General features: G+C 41.2%; 1 protein-coding gene across 13 annotated transcripts in view; it reads left to right on the top strand.

Moving 5' to 3' along the window:
* Positions 1–21,077, top strand: part of Rhea (Talin_middle and talin-RS domain-containing protein rhea) — a 77,134-nt gene that overhangs the window by 16,724 nt on the left and 39,333 nt on the right. For 5 of the 13 annotated variants that reach the window (XR_013086730.1, XM_076822972.1, XM_076822963.1 and 2 more), the window contains one exon: positions 12,955–13,081. The exons of 1 other annotated variant lie outside the window; for it this stretch is intronic. The gene's annotated coding sequence lies outside the window, so the exon portion shown is untranslated. Of the gene's footprint in view, positions 1–1,346; positions 1,530–6,076; positions 6,140–12,954; positions 13,082–19,178; positions 20,756–21,077 lie in introns of those variants that run through there. 7 more of the 13 variants (XM_076822974.1, XM_076822973.1, XM_076822965.1 and 4 more) reach the window with 6 other exon arrangements.

The following is a 21,077-nucleotide window of genomic DNA, read 5'->3' as shown; positions in this document are numbered from 1 at the left end:
TGATTCATATCTCAAACACATAACTATTATTTCCAAAATGACTTCTAACGATGAAAGAACATAAGTTTTTCAATAAAGAAATAATAACGAAATGAAATATCAACTAATTTCAAACAATTTCAAACAAAATCCAAAGTCTTCATAAAACCACATCCGAAGCTTGGAGACTCCAAAAACTAACGAGGACGCGGCCTTAATTACTCGATAAGTCGACCCTGGTGACAAAAGTAGAAAAAGATAACATTTGATTTCCCTGTACATAGCCTCTGATGATTCCTTAAACGCAATTTCACGGAATACGATACACGGTTATCGTAGAGTAACGTAAAGCGCGTTACATCATTGCGTACGAGGCACACTGGTTCTGAATGGAGACTGGCATGACCAAATTTGGTGCGGTCTCGATTCCGTGCAGAACACACGATGTACATTTGGATATTTTTCGAGGTACAGCTTCGTCGAAGATTTATGTTTCTTTCTCGAGTTGCTTCGATTTTGAACGACGTCAAAATCCCTTTTTTATTCGATTGTTTCCCCAAGACCTTTAAATTTTGGCGCATTTCGGGGAAACGGGTCAAGTAAAGACTGTCTTCTTTATACATAAAATATTTTTTCATCGCGCGTGGGCGAGAAACTCTTTATTTTTAGAGGAAAGTCTGTTTATTTGGATTAGTTATTTGCACAGAAGCAGGGAGGTACCTACCGCGCGCAGCGCCACTGCGATATTGTTATCGATTATCAAGGTATCGAAATGGTTTTCGAAACTGAGGAACACGATTGGACTGTATATAATGGCGCGCAATCGACTGTTCATCGTTCCTTCTTGTATTTATTATTCCATTTTTATTGCTTGGTTAGATCTTCTGTGGGTAATATTTAAATTTGCTGTATTAATCAGTGAAAATATGTTTGAGTTTTTAATAGAATACCAAGGAATCTTTCATGCGCTCATGCATGTAATATTAGACGTGATATCATTAATATCATATCTGCGAATAAAGATTCTACAATAGTGCAAGAGTTCAAGTAAACTCAGAGACTTAACACAATTAATACAACGAACGCTTAAATTATCAAATCATTTTTTTCCCCACTATCTAATTCAAAAAACTCAATTCCATGAAAAATAAATTACCCACAAGTAGTGTCATTTCTGCGCAATAATTGCCCTTGTATAATGCAAGGAACACTTTCGTGCAACCAACTGCTAAAATTTAAAATTTAAAATTCCACACCAACTACACACCATCTTTCTCACGGTACAAGAAACTTATTCCAACTTCCAAATGACCAGAATGAGAAGCTGAAAAGCATTTTCCAGTAGCCCGGCGGCCCAGCGGGGTACTCTAGGCGCCTTAATTTTTTCGTCGCGCGCGCCGTCACTGACCTTGAACGAGAGGAACGCTCGAAACTGAAACGGCGGAGTCGCAAGAGTGTTGTCGGACGTGTGGTTGTGCCCCGAGAAGTGACAAATTGATTTTGTGCAACGAAAGACTGTCGCCTTTCCCTATCTATGGATATTTCTCACGGTGAGTACAATCGCAGGGCTCTGTGATAAGATCGCTAGACCGCCGGCTGGTGACGATGCCCGCCGGTTCTATTGATTTTTCCATGATATCCGACAGATGGGCGTGCTGCCCTCGTTTAGGCATTTCCAATCATTCGCGAACGCTTTCTGCCCGATAAAACGTCTCCTCCGCGATTATTTTCGTTAATCATTCCCCCGGATGCACCGCAACCTGCCGTGCACGGTCGCCCAGGACCGCGGCACGGTGCGTATTAAAGCCGAGCTAACCTCAAAATTCGAGGGTGAGGACCACCCAACGGGTGTCTCCCGAAATAGAGATGATTCACAACATCGTCGTAAGAAATTGACAGCTCTCCAGTTTCGTCGTTCGCGTTCCCTGTGCATCGACTACGCGAGCCTGCTCGCGTTCCCCATCGTTTTTCCGCGAGATATTCGCGCTTCGTTCAACGCACTATCCTGTGCGTGCGCTTCTCTGTACGCCTGTCTCTTCCCTCACTCTCTCTTTCTCTCTCTCTCTCTCCCTCTCGCTCTCTATCTCTATCTCTATCTATCTCTCTCTCCCGTTTCCCTTCGCGTTTCGTTAAATGCGCGACGTGCCAAAACAATAGGACCCGAGAAAATCAATAGGCAGCCTGTAAGAGGTTAAATAGGGAAACCCATCTGCTACCACCGTGCATGAGACTTTATTAAGTTTCTGCATTTGGCTAAATTCGTCTCCGCGTCTAGTCCCCATCCCTTTCACTGTCTCTTTCGTAGCCGTAGACAATTTATTCTGCCTCTGGTGTTGACGATTGGACCTGATAACTTTCAATTCGTGGCGTCCGAGCGTTAATCAGTTCGATTGTTTATGTTCATCTTCGAGCAGGGGGAGATTGCGGGGATTTTTTTTCTCGTACGTTGCACTCTAACCTCCTTTGCTTTGATTTATAACGGCTTCATTTGATCCTGTGACTTTCGAAACGTTCGATAATTCGTTGTTTAACTATTGGTCGATGTTCGTACTTTTATTTTTTGGAGTAAGCCGAAAGTTATAGGGAATTTCATTTTTATGGTACGTTTGAACATTCTCCTGTACCGATTTTCAACTTTCAGATGTTTTATTTATATCTAATATTCGTTATGATTAACTGTCGATCAGATATGTTTAATTATTTGGAGTTAGGGAGAAGTATAGGGAATTTCGTACTTACGTTACAACTTTGATCACTCCCCTCCCCATCAACTTTTAATTTGTTAAGTTTTTAAAGTTGTATAACATTCAGTAATTCGTCCCGTTTATAGTAACTGTTAAGCTTTGCTGTTTATTATTATCATCTCTGTTTTGGGGGAAGAACGATTATAGGGAATTTTTTTTCTTACGTTATGCTTTAACGTTTCTTGCCCCATCTATATCGGATTTATTATTTTTTCTGTGGCTTTTGCCTAAAACGTTTCATATATTTTTTACGGTTTGTGATAAAACCGTAACACGTCATGCAGGAGTGTTTGATTAATTCTAGTTCTTTGAAGACTGCCGAAGCAAAATTGATTTGGTTCTCGCGCGGTCTTTTGATGAATAAATTCATGAGAAGTTTAAAAAAAAATCAAATTTTTTAATAACCCGTGGTTCTACTTAACATTTAAGGCGTTGATAGCCCTTACTAATTAGTACACAAATGAATAAATAAGTTTCACATAGGAAACATCTCGTTCCAAAAGAAAGATTCGCCACTCCCAAAGCGTAGTGCCTCACAATGGAACATTATCGTCATACTCAATACGGTCTCATGTATAATACATTACCACAAATTATAGTTTACAAAGCTTTAAAGGAACCATTATTCCAACTACTATTTACATTAAAAGTAGGAAACCAACAGTGTTTTGTGCACCGTAAAGGAAGTCAGTCCCAGTTCCATCGTCGAGTGAACAAAACGACAATGGAACAGTCAGTGGTTGTGGCTGGACACTCGCGGATTTAGAGTTCTTAATTCGCGCGGTGCGTGACCGACGCTCCGCAGATTTATTTCCGTGGAATTGAGCCAGACTCGCAATTTAATTACGCCGATCCACTTGGAGCCTGTCGAGAAACCGGCTTTAAGGCTTCATCGAATTTATCTGAAACGACGATCTTTATTTTCCGATCGTCGCGTACGAAAAGGCTCGCGCCACATTGGAAAAGTATCCATTGACGGCTCATCGATCCCCGTTTCCACTGACGATCTCGCTCGAGATATCGCGTTACGGATAAATTGCTCGCGGTCGAACTGCTCGTGCGCCTGCATCGTAAAAATCCCTGTCGCTGCGCGTTTCACGTGACTCACTTCGGGCACCTGTAATGCAGGACGTTTTATAATAGGCAGTACACCGACAGGGCAGTGATTCTGCACGAAACAGAGAGTAGGAAATAGAAAATGTGGAGTCAAAATTGTACATAGTAACACCTTGAAAATACTTATTTCTAAAAGGCATGCGATATGGTATAGCTCAGAAGTGAAGTAATCATTTGATTATTCGAAAAACACTGTCTACCGCATTAGTTCGGATTTCGGATAATCAAGGTTTTACTTGTATTTCCTCCGTACTCCTCAGCATCCCTCGATACCCCTCAATACTCTTCAGTACTCTTTAGTCCTATTCAGTACTCCCTCCGGGAAACATTTGTTTTCGGTTTGGTCTACCGTACCCTGACACACCAAGAATACACGCGTCTGGAAGGTACAGTTCCGGTTCGAGCTGTATAAATAGAAGCGCGCGTATGTCCGGTGCGTATAGTAGAATACTCGCGCTGGATACTTGAAAATAGCAGCGCGGCCTTCGTGTATGGATTCTGTGCGCTCGAGCATGTGCATATGGGTTTATGAAACGAACTTAGCGTGACCACGTGATTCCGCGAAAATCATAATAGATTACGAAGCTGCCAGTCAGCTACCAGCGGCGTGGCACAATCGCTCGTAATCGATTTCGTCATCGCCACTGCGAGATCGCCACAATAAAACAACTCGGTAGATTCTGAGGAAAAATTCCTTGCCAATCGCGCGTTACGCAGCGAGTCTAAGGAAATTTCAGCACTACCGAATGGATATTATACGCACCCCCTTCTTTTACAACCCTTGGATAGGAAGCTGTGACGAAGACGCGCCCTTGTACAAAGGGACTAGGCGCGAATTGACACAAAGGAGAATAGGAAAACCTGGGCCATTTTTATAGAAAATGGCCTTAAACATTGGTGTCTTCTCGATTTCACTTGGATGTAGGGCTTGGAAGAATGATGCTAGCTGAGGTATGAGAGTGCTGGATTGTAACAAGAGTGACAAGAATTATAATTTAAAATCCTATATCATGTCACAAACAAATAGGGTTTGGAAGTAGGAAGAGTGCCATTTCTGTAGATCTGGTAGCGAGAGTTGTATTGTTAGACTCAGAATTCGTCATAAACTCCCATCATTGGACGCGAAGCTAGCAAAAGTCGAGAACACACGTTATACGTACAAGGATATGCTTGGAACTTTCAAAGAAACAAATAGGAATAGCTCCGAAGAAGGCCAGTCACATTTCGATGACTGCAACCGACGCTTCGAAGAAATATCCATGCTAAAATTTAATTAGTTATGTTCTACGCATTGACCTTGTGAATCTGTATTACGAAATAGAGAACTATCAGTTCTTGTCCATCCTAACGAAAACTGTCCTCTTTCTTCCTAGTTGTTCCTTTCCTTTGAATTAAGAAAAAATACTTTATTGACCATGCAAGCAGTAGGTTAAAGTCTTATATTGTTGGTGGAACAGATATAGCGACAGTACATAAAAGCATTGGAGTTCAAAGACAGCAGTTTTGAGTTGTAGGCTTTAACAGCTCAGAGATGCACCGATCATAGTCTTTAAGGATCAATTATATACTTTGAGGCTTTCGGTGTATCAAAGTGTTTGATGTTTTGGGTTCGTAGGGTCCTGTAGTTAACTGGCAAAGATAGCTGGTTGATTTTCCTCTTGAGGGTATCACTTTCTAAACTACTCCCAGTGGGTCTCAAATGCTTCACTGTATTCTATCACAAAGCACTTAACTGGGTCTCAGTTCACTGCATACTGACCCAGACTGTTTGAGTGAGCCTCAAACAGTTCGCCATATCCTAACCCAGAGCACTTGGGCCTTAAGCAGTACACCGTATCTACTTCACCAACAGCACTAGGGAACTCAGCCGATACAGAACTCTACCACCGACTTGTACAGTTACGTTTCGTCCTTCCTAGCGTTCACGCGTTCAATCTCCAACTCGTAGTCCGCGTTTCGCAGTAGGTCAATAATAAAACCAGTCTAAACCAACTTGATCGCGTTCCTTAATCAACAACGTAACTCATCTCCACGCGACTCTGCTATATTCAGTTGTGACATGCACAGTATAGTCATCTCGTTGCACGCTATACAACAATATCATCATCCAGGATACAACGTTGAGGATGATTAACCGCGAATCATGTTACACTAATTGATTTCCCGTTAACTATCGCCACGATTCATCAGCATAGTACTATCCTTCGACGACAGGAAGCATGAGAAGGATCATGGAACGAAGTTTGAAGTGATCTTCCTGCGGAAATAAACTTACGGAGCAGAATAGATCAAAGTTCCAGGTAGGATAGATGCAGGTGCACAAAGTAACTATCTTTTCGTACGTTTTCTCACGTACTTGGTGTCAAGCCTTCTGTATCATCTGCGAGAGATATATTCTGTGGCACGTTAGTTCAGATATTAAGCCAATTATGGGTCTCAGTTTGAAATTGGGAGTCAAAGTTAATAAGTCCTATTAGTGACTTATTTGGAACTGAGGATCTTGCAGCAAGAGGGGTGCAGCTCAATTTCTGACAATTTTTGAGTTATGATATCACAATAAAATAAAACTTACAGCGTTGTTTAAGGTAATCTAATACAGTAAATGTATCATGTCGTTTGCTCCAAAAGAATTCTAATCGTATAGGTTAATTTCACTAGAAACGCAGATTCATAGTAATCTAGATTTCTGCAATGATTCATCTTGCGGTCCTTGCTTAAACTTACCCTGTACCACGCACACATGGAAACGTGGCTTAACCGCAGAACCACGCGTGGCACCAAATATTTCCGTATTTTCTATTCGTGGGATCGCAGCAATTTCGAATAATCATGTAATTTCACGGTCGTTTGCTTCTATCGTTTCCCCCGTCGGATTTGCCATTTTTTCGCGGCTCCGTTTTTGTCGAAGGAGACAAACGACTTCGTTACGGCACCATTATGATGATTGGTGAACGACATCGAGACAGTAATGACAACTGGGAGTCCATTGCATATTTTGCCACGTTTAATTCCCGGATAACGTGAATTATATGCGTGCCACATTGCTATCAGATAATAATAAATCTGTTAAATAAGCCACGTCAGATGTGCAGTACAATTATAACCTTATTTAGACAGAACAGCGGCTGTATTTGACTCTGATGGGGCGTTAATTATGCGTTTAACAATTGAGTATCACAAGTGAAGTTAAGGATTTAAAAACTGATCAGAAGTTTGATTAAATTTGCAATGTTTAAAGATACATATGTTTTCCTATAGGCGTCTGGACGTGGCGTTGAGAGATTCAAAGGCGATTTTCTCGAAACTGAAGCGCGATATAAAAAAAAATACTGTTTCTTTTCGACTTATAACAAGTAAGTAAGTGGAGGAAAAAGTATACAATTTTTTTATATTGCGCTTCATTTTCGAGAAAATTGACTTTGAATGTCTTGAGTTTGCGTCCTGTCGCGTATAGGAAAACATACCTTTAGGCTCGTAATGTTTTTTCAAATTCAGGACCAGAATTTTAAAATGATATAAGTATTTTATACAAAGTTTCGAAGCAACATCGAGCAAACGACGTAACTTTCGATGGTACCTAATAATTTGATAGGCATTGTCAGTCACGATGAATACACAATCCTGTTCGGTACACGAGATAACGGTATGCTTCATTACTTTTTCTGCTACATTACACGGGCCAAGAAGGGATTTATTCGAAAGTGTACGATTGTTCCATTAAATTGCCTTCCCAAGAACTCCGCTAATGTTATAAACGTTACTGTGCATGTAGAATACTTACTTCCTGATCCTATCCACTGTCATCGTAAATTACCATTGATTCCCACGGAAATGATTTATCATATTTTGATAAATTAGCACGACAATAAATTACATTCACCATGTTCGGAATACTCAAACTCGTATTGAAACAATAATGAAAGTGCCTGATGAATATATTAATTTTGAGTTGAATAAAAGCAGAAATAAATTGTAATTTGCATGTACGTTTAATTAAATTTAAACATATACGTGCACAGATCAATTTCTGGTTGAAAGGTGTAACAGTTTGCAATAATCAGAAAAATGAAGAAAACTTTTCAAAATTAGCATCGCCCAAAATTTCCCCCACACATTTTTAACGAATGAAACTTGAATTAGGTATAAGCTTTAGCTGGTGAAAGTTCTTTGGTAACAAAAATCGAATACACTTTTGTTTCGCGCAGCTATGATAATGTTGTATGGAAATGAATGGAAATGAATCACAATCTCCCCCTTGTCGATTTACCTTTCTTTCTGCTTCATAAACTCCTTGTTGTTCAGGTAAAGCCACGTCTGCTTTCGATTTTTCGCATTTCTTATTCACGTCGTTACATAAATGACACTTTCGTGGAAAGTTTGGTAGGTCCCCCCTTCACGTGACAGAACCAACAGTCGAAAGTTACAAATGTGCGATTTAAACACATACTTTTACATCTGCAGCTTCTCTGAAACTCGTCGTCGACTAAACTGTTACATAAAATTGGAACATCAAGGAATAAAATGTTTTTTTTAAACATATGAATTCATAGTTTCAACTGTTACAAAGTAGAACATATCTGTTCAATACCACCGTAGAGTAGATATCCCAATTACTGCCATTGTCCCTATTAGGTACTGCCACTTTATTTATTTTACTTAATAAACATGTAACGTATAAAGAATAATGTACAATAATAATAATAATAATAATAAAAACAGTCCTAATTTAAAAATCAATTTTTTTGTACACTATTCTTTATACGTTACATTTTTATTAAATAAAATAAATAAATTTGTAGTAATAAAGGCAGTAACCTCTGTAAGCACGGTCTATGAAGTCTATGGATTTTAGTTTATAAGAAAACAATTCACGAACATTGCTCACTTTCGAGCAAAGGCCCATTGAAACGGGCATTTTTCAAAAGCTTGCACCACTGAAAGTGTTAATCGAACGTTTCCAGTAGCCAGCAATAGAAACAACAACCAAATACTCCTAAAGAGAACGCTAATGGCTGAGCAAAAGCAGAGACTGGTCGAAGGAAGATCCTATCCTTCCATCAGGGCCATTTATTCGCTCTCGTTATAGCACACCTGTCCTGCCATGAGCGTTATCTCAATTTTCTTGGCGAACCGTTCCATCCCCATGGTCCATCCGTCCGTCACATTTAATCCAAGATCACCCTTGTTTGCGCAGTTCTAAGTTACAACGCGTCTAATGGACTATCCGCACATTCAGCCGGGGCACTTCCATCCCGTGTCATCGATTCAATGGACGCCCGCGTGCTGCGCATAAAAATAACAATGAATTCCATGTTTACCCAACTTATTAGAAGATTTTACCGCGTCGAGGATCAGGGTGGAACGGTATCGGCTTATGTTTCGGTCCTACGCAAAAGGAACACTCCCCCCTCTCCGTTTTAGCTGGATCACTCAGATCATGTCTCGTCACGGTCCTTTTCAGGAGAGTGATCGTGAAACTCGTTATTTGTCGGGTATTCTGTTCCTTTTGTACAGAGCGAATAAATCGATTCGTGGTTACAAATGATCGTTTAAGGGGTTGTTCTTTTAAATATAGACGATTCTGACAGAAAGAAAATATAAATATTCGGTAATTCCTTATCTACATTTATATAGAAATTCGTTTTCGTGTATAGTGGATGATTAAGTTGTAATTGATATTGGTATTGTAATACCTGTTCATTTTACTTCATCTATTTTGTTATTTTCTTTCGTATTTGCTATTTTAATTTTACCTTTTTTTGTCCGTTTTCTATATTATACTCCGTGAATAAATAAATAATATTAATTCTACCAATCACAGATTCTTTCACCTTTACAAGATTCAATGTTATCGATACGTAATTGCAATTTAATTTTGGGTGTATCCGGGGTGCAAAGGGTTAACGCTATTTAGAGTCGAACTCAGCCTCGATTTGGAGCAACATTGTTAACCAAGCGTTGTGGCGAAGTGGAGATCGTTTATTGATCGCTGTGGAAGCCGACCATTAATCGGAAAATTTCGCGGAAACGCGCAAGACATTCGCCAGAGCGGAGAGGGTGACACGGAGTGGACGGAACACGGGACGTGCTGATTGATCAGATTTATAGACGTTTATGATCCTTCCATAACGCCGCTACGTGTGCAACAAGCCCATTATAAGATTACGGGTTATATGAGTGCGGCGGGCCTTTTGCCTTCGGTTTTTATTAGTTGTCTGTCGCGATCTTTCTTACGACGACTCGAGAGGGCCTTTGGTCATTTTATCGACTGCATACCGTTGGACCAGCTTTTCAGCCTTTTCAACACTAATACTTTTAATCGGTACTTTTACGTCGTTGGCTTTTAATTAATAGCCGCGAACACGATTCTACAGAAATTCTGAACTGTTTCTGAATAAACACGCGGATGCAGCTTTGCACGTGCAATCATTAATGCTAATTCTCGCTTGACTATTGAAGCATTACTTCAGCGTAAAACCGTATCGATTAAACACTCAATCTGCAGGATACATTAATATTAAGTACTGCTACCTATCTTAGCAGATCGACAGAACACATGATGCTGTAGTCGGTATTAAGAGAATACAATTCGCCATTTATCCTTTGCCTTGTAATATACGTTTATAATATTTAAGCGGAATCTATCTCTTTTGGTATTATAAGGTAACCTTATACATAAAGCAACTCCGACGTATCATAGAATCATCACCAAGCTAAATATCACAACATTACTTTCCTGGATTTTTAAAGTCACAAGTCTCTTATAAAAAGCAATCCCAAAATGTGAGACAACTATCGAGGCAACTATTCCCCATTACCATGATTCCCATTCACAGAATTTCCATCATAAAGGAATCCTATTACACATAATCCATACCTAAACTTTCATACCCCTAATACAATGCACATTGCCACTTCTAATTTCAATTTCCCACTATCATGCGTCAATGAATCACAATACTCAAGAACCACGTATAACTATCGAGGTTCCACTGTCCCTCCAAATTACGTAGCCAACTTCCCCGTCATTTGACAATTACCTCGATTCGCCTGATCGATACCACGATCACTTCTCGTCAAACTTAAAAGGATTGAATTCGGTAGTACACCGTTTAGTACCCCAACAAAATCTCACAACCCCCACCCCCAAAGGAGTACCTCGGCAAAAGATAATCCGCCCCTCCTAGCCAAAAATCAGGAGAAATCGACCAGAGTTTTGTTTTCACTGTGCCCTTAATCCCACAACGAGCCACCGTGTGCGGCCGCGGGGAAGGGGCTGCGGAGGGGGGTGGAAACTGGAGAACGCGCGCGTGCATGTGAGGGAAATAGAATCTCGAACTCTCGTTGCTACCACGTAGCTACGTGTACGTGAATATCGTGGAACAGGGAGGCTGACGAGGAGCTTGAAGATGTGTTGGTATATGGAGCCAACATCAGCGGAGCGTCTCGGCGTTGGAGGCGCCAAAGCGTCGCGGCGCCACCCCCGGCGCCCGTCATAACGCCGCCAGCACTCACCCTCCCTCGGCTCTCACCAGCTCTTCTATTCCCTTCTCCTCGTCATTCCCTCGTCCCCTCTCTTTCTTTGTTCCCTTTTCCGCCCTCCGTCTCTCTCTCTCTCTCTCTCCTTTTTTTCTTGAGTACTATCCTCACTTTCCTCCTCGTCTCCTCCCTCTACATTTTATTTATTCTTTCCCCGCCGTTGCCCACCTCTCGCGCCCTTCTCTTACGTTTCTATTTATTTTTTTCTTTAATTTACTTACGCCCCCCGTCCCTCTTGGCCCCGATACTTCGTTCCATCCGCCTACATCGAGCTTCGACTGCTCTCCTCTTCGATAGCTTTATTCTATCGCTGGAGTCGCTTTTCCCATTTTCTTTGACTTTGTACATTATTAGAATTTCACTCAACCTTCTGCTTTCTGCGCCGTCTTCGCCCTGTCCCCGATTCTTTAGGGTCCTCAGTTTCTTTTTTCGAATAAATTTTTTAGTTTGGGGAGGATGACTAGGTGCAATTGTTATTGGGAGTCATTTTACAATGAAAATGCAAAACGTAAGGGAGCTAATCTCATCAATGATCCACTCTTCGTGTTAATTCCTCTCATGCATAGATAAAGCATATTTATTTGATCCTTGGACGATGGGTGGTTGACTGTCGACAGCGGACACGGGGTCTATTTTGACCCACAATAGTATAATTCCCTTTATACTGATTTTTATATTGAATTGTGATCTCGTTAGCATCTAGAATTATTCTTCCTTTTTTAACACTGTGCTAGTCACCAGTAATGAGAAATATAGGTAAGTAGTTTGATGAGTCCAAAGAATCCCATTCTTACACATTGACTGATGAGACCATTTGCTTGATTCTTCTATTTTTCAGTCAAACTGTAATGTCTTTTTCAATCGATTGGTCCTCGTCCCGGTTTCCTTCGTTAGTTGCCTTTTTCTTGTTTTTGCTCCGCATTTCCTCGAGCACTCTGAAATTTCCGAAAATCTCGGTGGCGCCGTCGCGACTGTCGCCCACCTCCCCACGAAAATGAAGTTTTCGCGGCCCTCCGCCCGTTTCAGCCGATCTGCAAACTCTAGAGTTTAACACTGGTCCTTTTTTGCCTCCTTCGTTCCTTTCCAGGACGCCACGTGCCAGATTGTCACAAACCCCGATACTTGGAAGACGTATCATTCTATTCCAACGCACGCTCGGTGTACTGCTCGAATTTCCTCCAATTATACTTATTCCATAAATAATCCACCTTCTTTCGATCTAATATACGCAGAGTTACGATCACAGACTCAGCTACGAATCTACCATTCCCTCCAGTGGTACTGAAGGCGCTGGGGACATTTCCTTTCCTCTGTTTTTGCTCGTCTGAATTATACATCTCTAGCTGAATCTGTGACAGAGACTCTACGCATAACACTGAAAAGGGGCAGAATATTTACCGAACAAGTTAAATCCAAGAAAGTGAAAATGGAAAAGTTCCTACCCCCTTCAGTTTTACTCGCATAAACTACACAATTATGACATCTAGGAATTCCAAATATATTTATGGAGATAATGAAACAATACGCAACAAAGCAATACGAATAAAAAGACTCATAATTCGTTTACCTCCGTTAGTTTTCAGAAGGACCTGAGAAACGAGCTGACAACGAACCAGCTGCAATTTTCAGCACAGACAGCCGCACCCGCACACAGGCGCGAGAGAAACGAGGCACCGCGACGTAAGGAAGGGAACCACGAAGCTGTAAGTACGGGAGTCATTCGAGCGGCCGCTTCCGATTTGCAAATCGCGTTTCAGGGCCCGTTCTTTCGCCTGGATCCTCGTAAAACTGCGCCCCGCTCTCTCTGTCTCCTCTGGGCTATGAGTCAGTCGAATCGTGAAAGTGTCTACCACCCCCGCGGTGTCATAAACTTACCCCCCTCCCCTCTCTCCCCCGTCTAGCCCACGAATTTATCTCTATTCCGCGAGACACCCGGCCGAAAGCTTCTTCCCTCACTCAATATGGAATACTTCTGGCCCATAAGCCCGAAAACGCGATACTTAATTGCGACAAATATGGCCCGTAAAATTTGAATAGGCATCCCGTGATGACCGGGGGCTGCCACACCGGATGCACCTTCGCGCATCCCCTCTCCGTTTTACGGTCGATTCTGGCGGAGGCTCTTGCTGGAACTGCTCGTGCAGCGGGAATACTCGAAACTGGTATAATTCTCCTAACGTGTCGATTAATTCGGTTACTCGAGAAGCTTGACGAAAATCGATCTTGTTCGGTAATATTTGAATGAATTTGTTGCGACTTATTACCTGATAGGCGTATTCTTTGTCGTTGATTGTATGATAATGGGGTAGTTTTGGATATCGGAGATTGGACAGGTAAGAGGTATCATCGCTCCTGACCTTGGTACTGGGTTAATATAGAACAGAATTTTATTCTGCACAATTGTTTGATATTTTTGATTATGGATGAAGAAATATTTAGGGGAGATGTTCAAGAATTTTTTTATCACGGAAAAATAAAGTCGATCTTTCCAAAACTTTAGGGGTATTTTAATACAATACAAAAAGAAATTTTAATAGAGCCTATAATTCTCGCCCGAAATAAAGAAATCGATGTTTTTCTTCATTTTCTTGAACTCACATTGTCGATGAACTAAACAAAATAGAAAAAAAGTCTAAAATTTACAAAAGTGTAGGATTTTAAAGGAAAAGTTATGATTTTGGCGATCGAATTTCGATGTTTTAATGCAAAAAAATGGTTTAATTTTTCTCATAAATGTTTTGGTTCCTCGACGATGATTGGTCATTATTTAACTAAAAACCCCCCGGAAAACTCGATTGGTCAAATACTTTTTTGCTATCTTTCCCGCCAACTTGAAAAATGTCGTTTTTAGGAAAAGTGTTTTAAAGTTTACGGTTTCCGGCCGGGCACGTGTATACTGCGCAACGCATAACTGTTCTCCTGGTTGATACGTCCGAATTTTCGAATTTCACTCTGAAACTTTAGGAATATGTTAGAATATTACTAACGATTGAAGGGAAAAAAATCGAAAATTTCGATCCTATAAACCAGGTTCTCGTCTTAACAATACATTAAAAAAATTTAATGCAATCAAATATTCATAATAACGAAATTTGTAGTATCTGACTTTGCGTAGTTGCAATAGAAATGGATGAGGCAACTATGAAGACTAAACCTTAATGGGAGTTCTAGTTATAATGACATCTGCAGACATTGACCACTGCCCACGTCTTCTCGTTTAACGACTCAGTATCCTAATACTCCCGAATTTCCGCATGATAGGTACTTTTCATAAATCAAGCAGATCTTATCTCTCTCCAATGGACCATCGCAGACGGCGACAGAAGTCGAAGATCTGCATTGACCAATTCACTCATATCTCCTTGAATCATCTTTATTCCCCTGTTTGCGGCTGCTGCAATCTACGCATCTGTCGGCCTGCAGCGTCCTTTGCAGTTGCATTGAACTAAGTCCTTTGGGCTGCCCTAAAGGTTGCGAATCCACGATGAGATTTTACAGCTTTTATATCATGAGATAAACATCGCAACATCTAAATGTAAATAATGGAAATAGTCGCGAGAGATGAGATTTTTGAAAATATATCACGAAACTTGTCTCACGAGAGTCTAGTTTCATGAATTTAATGACAAAATATTTAAAAAATAATAAAATAATCAAATAATTGTCTCATGAAATTGAAGTGTTCTGTGAGACACGATATTTTGCCTCATCGTGAAGTTGTACTTTTAGCGCTACATTTATTTATGCCCCCTCCCCTTGTTACGTTATATCCAAGCTTATTTAAAAATAGTTTAAGGGTATTATAGAGTGCTTAAAAATTAATGAAATATCCGCATTACACATGAAATTATGAAAATTTCAAATTTTTGCAATTTCGTATATGTTTAGCACAAAACCTCAAGTGCATCTTATCTTGCCTGGTTCCTCGGATTTCCCTATCTGTCGTTGCGTATTCTTATTCATGAGACGTTCGAGATACGAATATTTCGTCGAAAAATTCAAGTTGCACCGCGTGCCGCAATTTGAAGATCTTAACAGGAACTGGCAAGACTGATTTATAGGGAATCGGGGGGTGCACCACCCAGAATTCGCGAGTCCCGGTGGGGTTAAACGAGCAGCCAATAGCGATGGCCCAGACGTTTTGGCGCCGATGGATACGAGCCGTTGTACAAAGTCGTCTACCAGTAAACAACCACCATGTCTGATCCATACAGCACTTCCGGCCCTGCTGACAACGTGGCGGAAGTTGGGAAGGCGAGTTTACGCAACTCCCAGACCTTGCCTCCCTCTCGCCTCTATTTTTTGCTCGCCCACTTTTGTCAGACTCTCGCTGCCCCCCCCCCCCTTTTCAGGATACGAGATTCCAGGGCATTCAAGGGAGAGATCGAACCATCCTTTGCGACAAATCGCATTATCTTATTGGTACTTGCCTGTGGCAATTATTCAGTATGGCCTGACGTGGGTAATTACTTTTCTTCATTTAGTTACTCGGTTCGTTGATGTGTTTTTTTAAGTAAATGAAAATAAAAATAAAAAGTGAATAAAATTTTTTAAGTAAATTGTTTGAGAAAATGGAAATTTCCATAGAATTCGTGATATTCAATGGATAGGACTGGTAGCGCCGCCCACTTATGTTTGCGTATGCGCATTTGAGACTTCACTGCTTCGGTATACCTAGACACAATGAAAAGACTTGTCTAAACTGACTACATACCTTTGAATAACGAAATCAGACATTTCTACGTTTTTTTTGACGTGCTTCATTTTTTTAAATCCCTTTTCAAAATGTTATTCGAGGTAATATAGTACTTCAGTAGGATATAACACCATGGCATTATTCTGTGGTTACGTAAGGATACCTCAACAACCCAGTTTGAACATACTATCTTCCAGAATTTTCGATTCAACTGGAAGATTACAATTTCGTAGCACCTGTAATTTACACTCCCACGGTAGTAGACACTCAACCAAGCGACTCTTGGAGGAAATAAAGTTTTGCATCAGGAGTGCAGCCATATGGATTCGAGTCGGATGGTAACTTCTGTTCGACAGGCGTATTGTCAGCGCGATTAATCGAACGATAAGTTTGTCCGTATACAGAGAGAGTGATTGACGGTACCACGATAAGGCTTGATGGCTCCGCGAGGGACAGTCCAATCGAGAAAATAACGGAGACGGAAGGAGTGAACAAAAACCTAGGAAAAGGGATACTCGTAGCGGGGTTCCTCAGCCTTGGCCCCGAAGGAAACCACCCCCGCGTGTTCTTTTTTTTCCCTTCTCCCTTTCTGTATAACCCTCTGCTTCCCTGTGTAATAGAATAAACCATATCCACCCTTGTCGTGTTTTGCAAATGTCTGGGACCACCTTGTGGCTCTTTTGAAAATATTAGTTCCTTCCTTAGACTTCTTTTTGTTCGAGATTATTTATATCTACGTCTTTAATTTGAGTGAATGTTGTTACACTTTTTCGTTGAAAATCATCGTCCGAAGCTTTGTTTTTATTTCATTAAGGGTCGAAGTTATTTAACAGGATATGATGCTTGAAACAATATTAAAATTTCATGTTTTCCAATTATTGTTGGTGGCAAATGTTGGCTTTGTCGAGAGCTGATTAATACGTGAAATATATTGGGATTTAATTTGTATCTGTATTCGATAAAAACCAGCATAAAAGAACGAAGTAATGCTGTGCCATGTAAAGAATTTCTATATTATAACTTTTGAATTCATTAATATTAATCTTGGATGAAGAAGTAGTAGGTTCTGTTGTTCAAGTTAATTATGTTTGGAATGGAAGAAAATTTATGTAGAAATTGAAACTGTTGGAGGTAACACGATAGTGAATAATATGTGAACATATGTTAGAAGAAATTGATTAGGGTAATTGAATTATGTGATTTGCTATTGGAACACGTCTGCTCTCTGTCAACTCTCATTACTGACTCATGTCTTGTCACTTTCGTTGCCAATCAAAGCCTCACCCTTTTCTTTCTGCAATCACTCAGAGTTTCGATGAATACCACACTCAAATTCGACGTTCGCGAAAATAGGACTTTAGTACCCAATTGAATTATTGAGTTTGTTTATTATCTTCAAGTGGTCCATATAATGTTTCGAATGTATAGCTGGTTAATAGAATATTTGGTATTTATTACTAGTAGCTTTGAATGAATACACGAATAAACAAGCTTTTAAATGGCTAATTTTGATTTGGATTTATACATAAATGACTTGCAACGTGTTATCCTGCTGATAATAATCTAAAGAGGAGTCAGGGTTTCTTGGAAAGGAGAGACAGAAAACAGCCTTTACTGAATTTACAAAGAATATTACGACGCTTCACGCTTCAATCCTCTTGTCTCTGGAACTAATTCATTTTCGTCGTGGAAGGGTGAATCATCCCTTGTCCCATGACACTTGACTGGCTTTCGTCTAAAGCTCATAATGAATGACTTAATGAAAGAAGATTTTTTGAATCAGTTTGTTTTGCAAAAGAAGGTATTAAGAATTTAAGTATTGCATATTTAAATAATAATTCACACGTATCAATAAGTTGATAAAATAAACTAAAGAATACATTACCACTGGATGCTCTTTCCGATACAATTTTCTTGCCAAAGTTCGTGTATATAATCGGCAATACTATCCAAAAATATTCCATACTACATGGAAAGCCACCCATAATTATTCAAGCAATAAATTCCAATTTTGCCGTACCATTTCTCATGCTACATTCGTTGCAATCATGCTACTATAGGTATAGTATGCTGGTCAAAGAGAAAGTTGGAGAAAAATGGAAGAAATAGATTGTGAATATAGGACACTTCGTGTCCGAAGGAGGCAAGGTGTTATCCCCTTAGCTGTTTTGCAAGCATTCATGGTCAGCTCCCTGACTCCGGTACGAAAGTGCCGCTGCATAAATTGCCTGTACATCTCAATTCACCCCCCGGGATGGTGACCATTCTCTTACACGTCGTGCTCCTGAGTGACACTCTCCCACCCTCGGCGGGCGACCTCCCCCCTGCGGACTCGCATTACCATCCCTTTGCGCTCCTCCACCCCCCATCTGATAGGGCTTGATTTTCGCCAGGCCTTTTGTGCTCTGACTTGTTTAAATTCCACCCCACGAAAATTACGGAAATTGTTATGAAAATTTCCTGTCGATCCACGGTCCTAGCTGTCTTCCGTTCGATGAGGGATTAATTGGATGGAGTTGGTGCAGGGAGTCAAAGACTTATTGCCGTGTAACGTCGGACTTTCCTCTAGGTGTGTTTTCTCTTTCATTTTCTTATACTTCTATTGTTTCCCTTTTGATTTAAGTACCCTTTGATGTTTTGAAATATTTTGGTACGGTGCATCCTACTTTTAGTCATGATCGTGTTATAGCAAAGTGAACATGCTCAGTGGTATAAAACCCTTAGTAGCTTAATGTTACCTCTTGCTTACATTTTCAAGAGAGCAAATAGTGGATACTGATCGAATATCATTAGGTAAATAATTACAGTAACGAACTGTAGTTGACAAAAAACAGCCATGAAACAAAGGTTGCGACAGAACTGGCAAGATTCATCTGTGACGTTTATAATTTAATCAGTCCACATCGCGCAAGTAGAAAAGCTCCACCAAAATGAAGAATCTTCACCACTACAAGCACAAGTACAAGACCCACCAAAAGTATAAGAATCTCAGTAACACCGTAATATTTCCAACAGTCAGTGCCACAACAACCAGGGTCCATTTTCCTATAACTCGATTCTACGCTCCCAATTTTCATTACCGGACACCAACATAATTTTTAACAACATACAAAACAGGATAAATAGCAGGGGGAGAAACAAGACAACTACTATTAACTCGAATTTCAACAGACACTCCTCTGCATGCGTCTGTGTGCCATGATACTCGAGAGGGGTTGCAGGACGCGAGAGGACGTGGTGGGGCTGGAAAACTACCACTATCAGCGCCGACCAATCCCTTGGCGCGTGCACGCCAGTCCTTTCGCGCATGTGCGGCATTCGGTGGTGACTTTGGTTTGGGTACCGCGCGCAAGGCCGCAGACCTATCACTTCTTTGGCGACAGCCGTCGGGGTAACATCCTTGTTCTCGTCCTAGTCCTCGTCCTTGCATCATCCCCTTGTCGCACAGCATCATCAAGTCCATTCTCACTCAGTCCTCGCTCCTGCTTCCAACTCTGCTTTCCCTACACCCTCCTTCCTCCTCTCTTCCACCCTCGGACACATTTACCGTTGGTTCAAAAGAGAGAGCACCTTGCGCCGACCCTGGCTGACCAGGCTCGCGCGTCATTCAGTCTGTTTTCTCCTCGACGACAGTTCCCTCGTCCCAGGGGTGAATTCTCGGTTTTGTTATCGCTGCTCATCGGTTGGTTTCCTGCACCCCTTTCGTTTCTCGCGCTGGCACCTTGGTTGCTGGACTCTTCAGGCTTGGTTCTTCCCAGATTCTTCTATCTATCCGAGGTAACAATTTATACGTCTTCTGATCTTTCCACCACCCCTGGGGTATCTATAATTCTTTGACAGTATTCGTTGTAGACTTTCCTAGATCTCATTTGGTTTTCTCAAAATTCAAAATTGGTTCCTGCTCCAATTTCTCTAGCTTCTCTATTGCCGTTTACCACCCCCGCGTTTAGAAGTGTTTTCAAGTGCCTTTCGAAAGTTTTGTTCCGCCTCGCGGAAATAGAAGTGTCACGCTGTTTTGTTGGGCAACTTCATCCCCTTTAACCGCCTGTTCACCCTGGAGACAGTATTTTCATTTTGTCCTCCGTTTTAGTTCGTAATTGGCACGATGCAAGGCTGTTGCGCCCCGATAATGTCTCTCGTGCCTTAGATTGCCGTCCAAATTCCAAATCGTGACAATAAGCAACGCTTTCCTTCACCCTTTCGGGACCGTCTGCGGCCCTACCGTGGCCGATAGACCGTCTGTCGGAGCCTTAACGAATCTGTGATCTTTTCCAACTTCGCCATTAACAAAACCTCCAAACCCCGACTATTCCCCATTCACTTTTCGAGCTTACTTTACGAATTAGCCTTGTGCTTGCCACGAAATCGGTTGCCTTAATTCCAACTTAAAAGGGGTCTCCTTGAGACCTCGTCCCCCTCCCCAATTTCTCTTTAATTCTTAACGAAATTCGACGAAAACGTCGTCCGTCCCCTTCTGTGCCTTTCGAACCCCCTTCATCCCTGTCACCTTGCTTCGAAATTTACACGAGTGTCAACGCGCTACGACAACCGCCTTGAAGAAGGTGTACGAAGTAACTCGAGAGTTTCGAGCAGCTCTGTGCCGTTTCCGTTTTGAACGTCCTGCCGAGCTGAAGAGACTGGTGGCAGAGCTGAAGAACGAGTGCAGCATGCCTTCCACTCGGTGAGTAAGAAACGTTTACCACGTGACACGTGGTGCACTACCGTCGACACGTGATCGACAATTTTCTTTCCCGCGGAAAGGTTCGACTTTCGTCTTGCACACGCGTTCTTCTATCTTCTTGAGCAATGCCATTTGTGATCGTAGCGATTCAGTCGAATAAATTGGCTTCGAACACGAGTTCCATGGGTAAATAAGGATTATTTATTAATTGGTTTCTCTGAATGTTAATTTCGGTTATGTAGGTTTTAATTGAATTTGGTTATGAACGATGTGTTTGCTGATTGAAACTTTTGGTGGAATTACTGGAAATTTGAGGAAATGA

Source organism: Andrena cerasifolii, chromosome 11 (genome assembly GCF_050908995.1).
Source record: "Andrena cerasifolii isolate SP2316 chromosome 11, iyAndCera1_principal, whole genome shotgun sequence".
Lineage (NCBI taxonomy): Eukaryota > Metazoa > Arthropoda > Insecta > Hymenoptera > Andrenidae > Andrena > Andrena cerasifolii.
The sequence above is the reverse complement of the archived record's forward strand: the minus strand, read 5'-3'. Positions and strand labels throughout refer to the sequence as shown.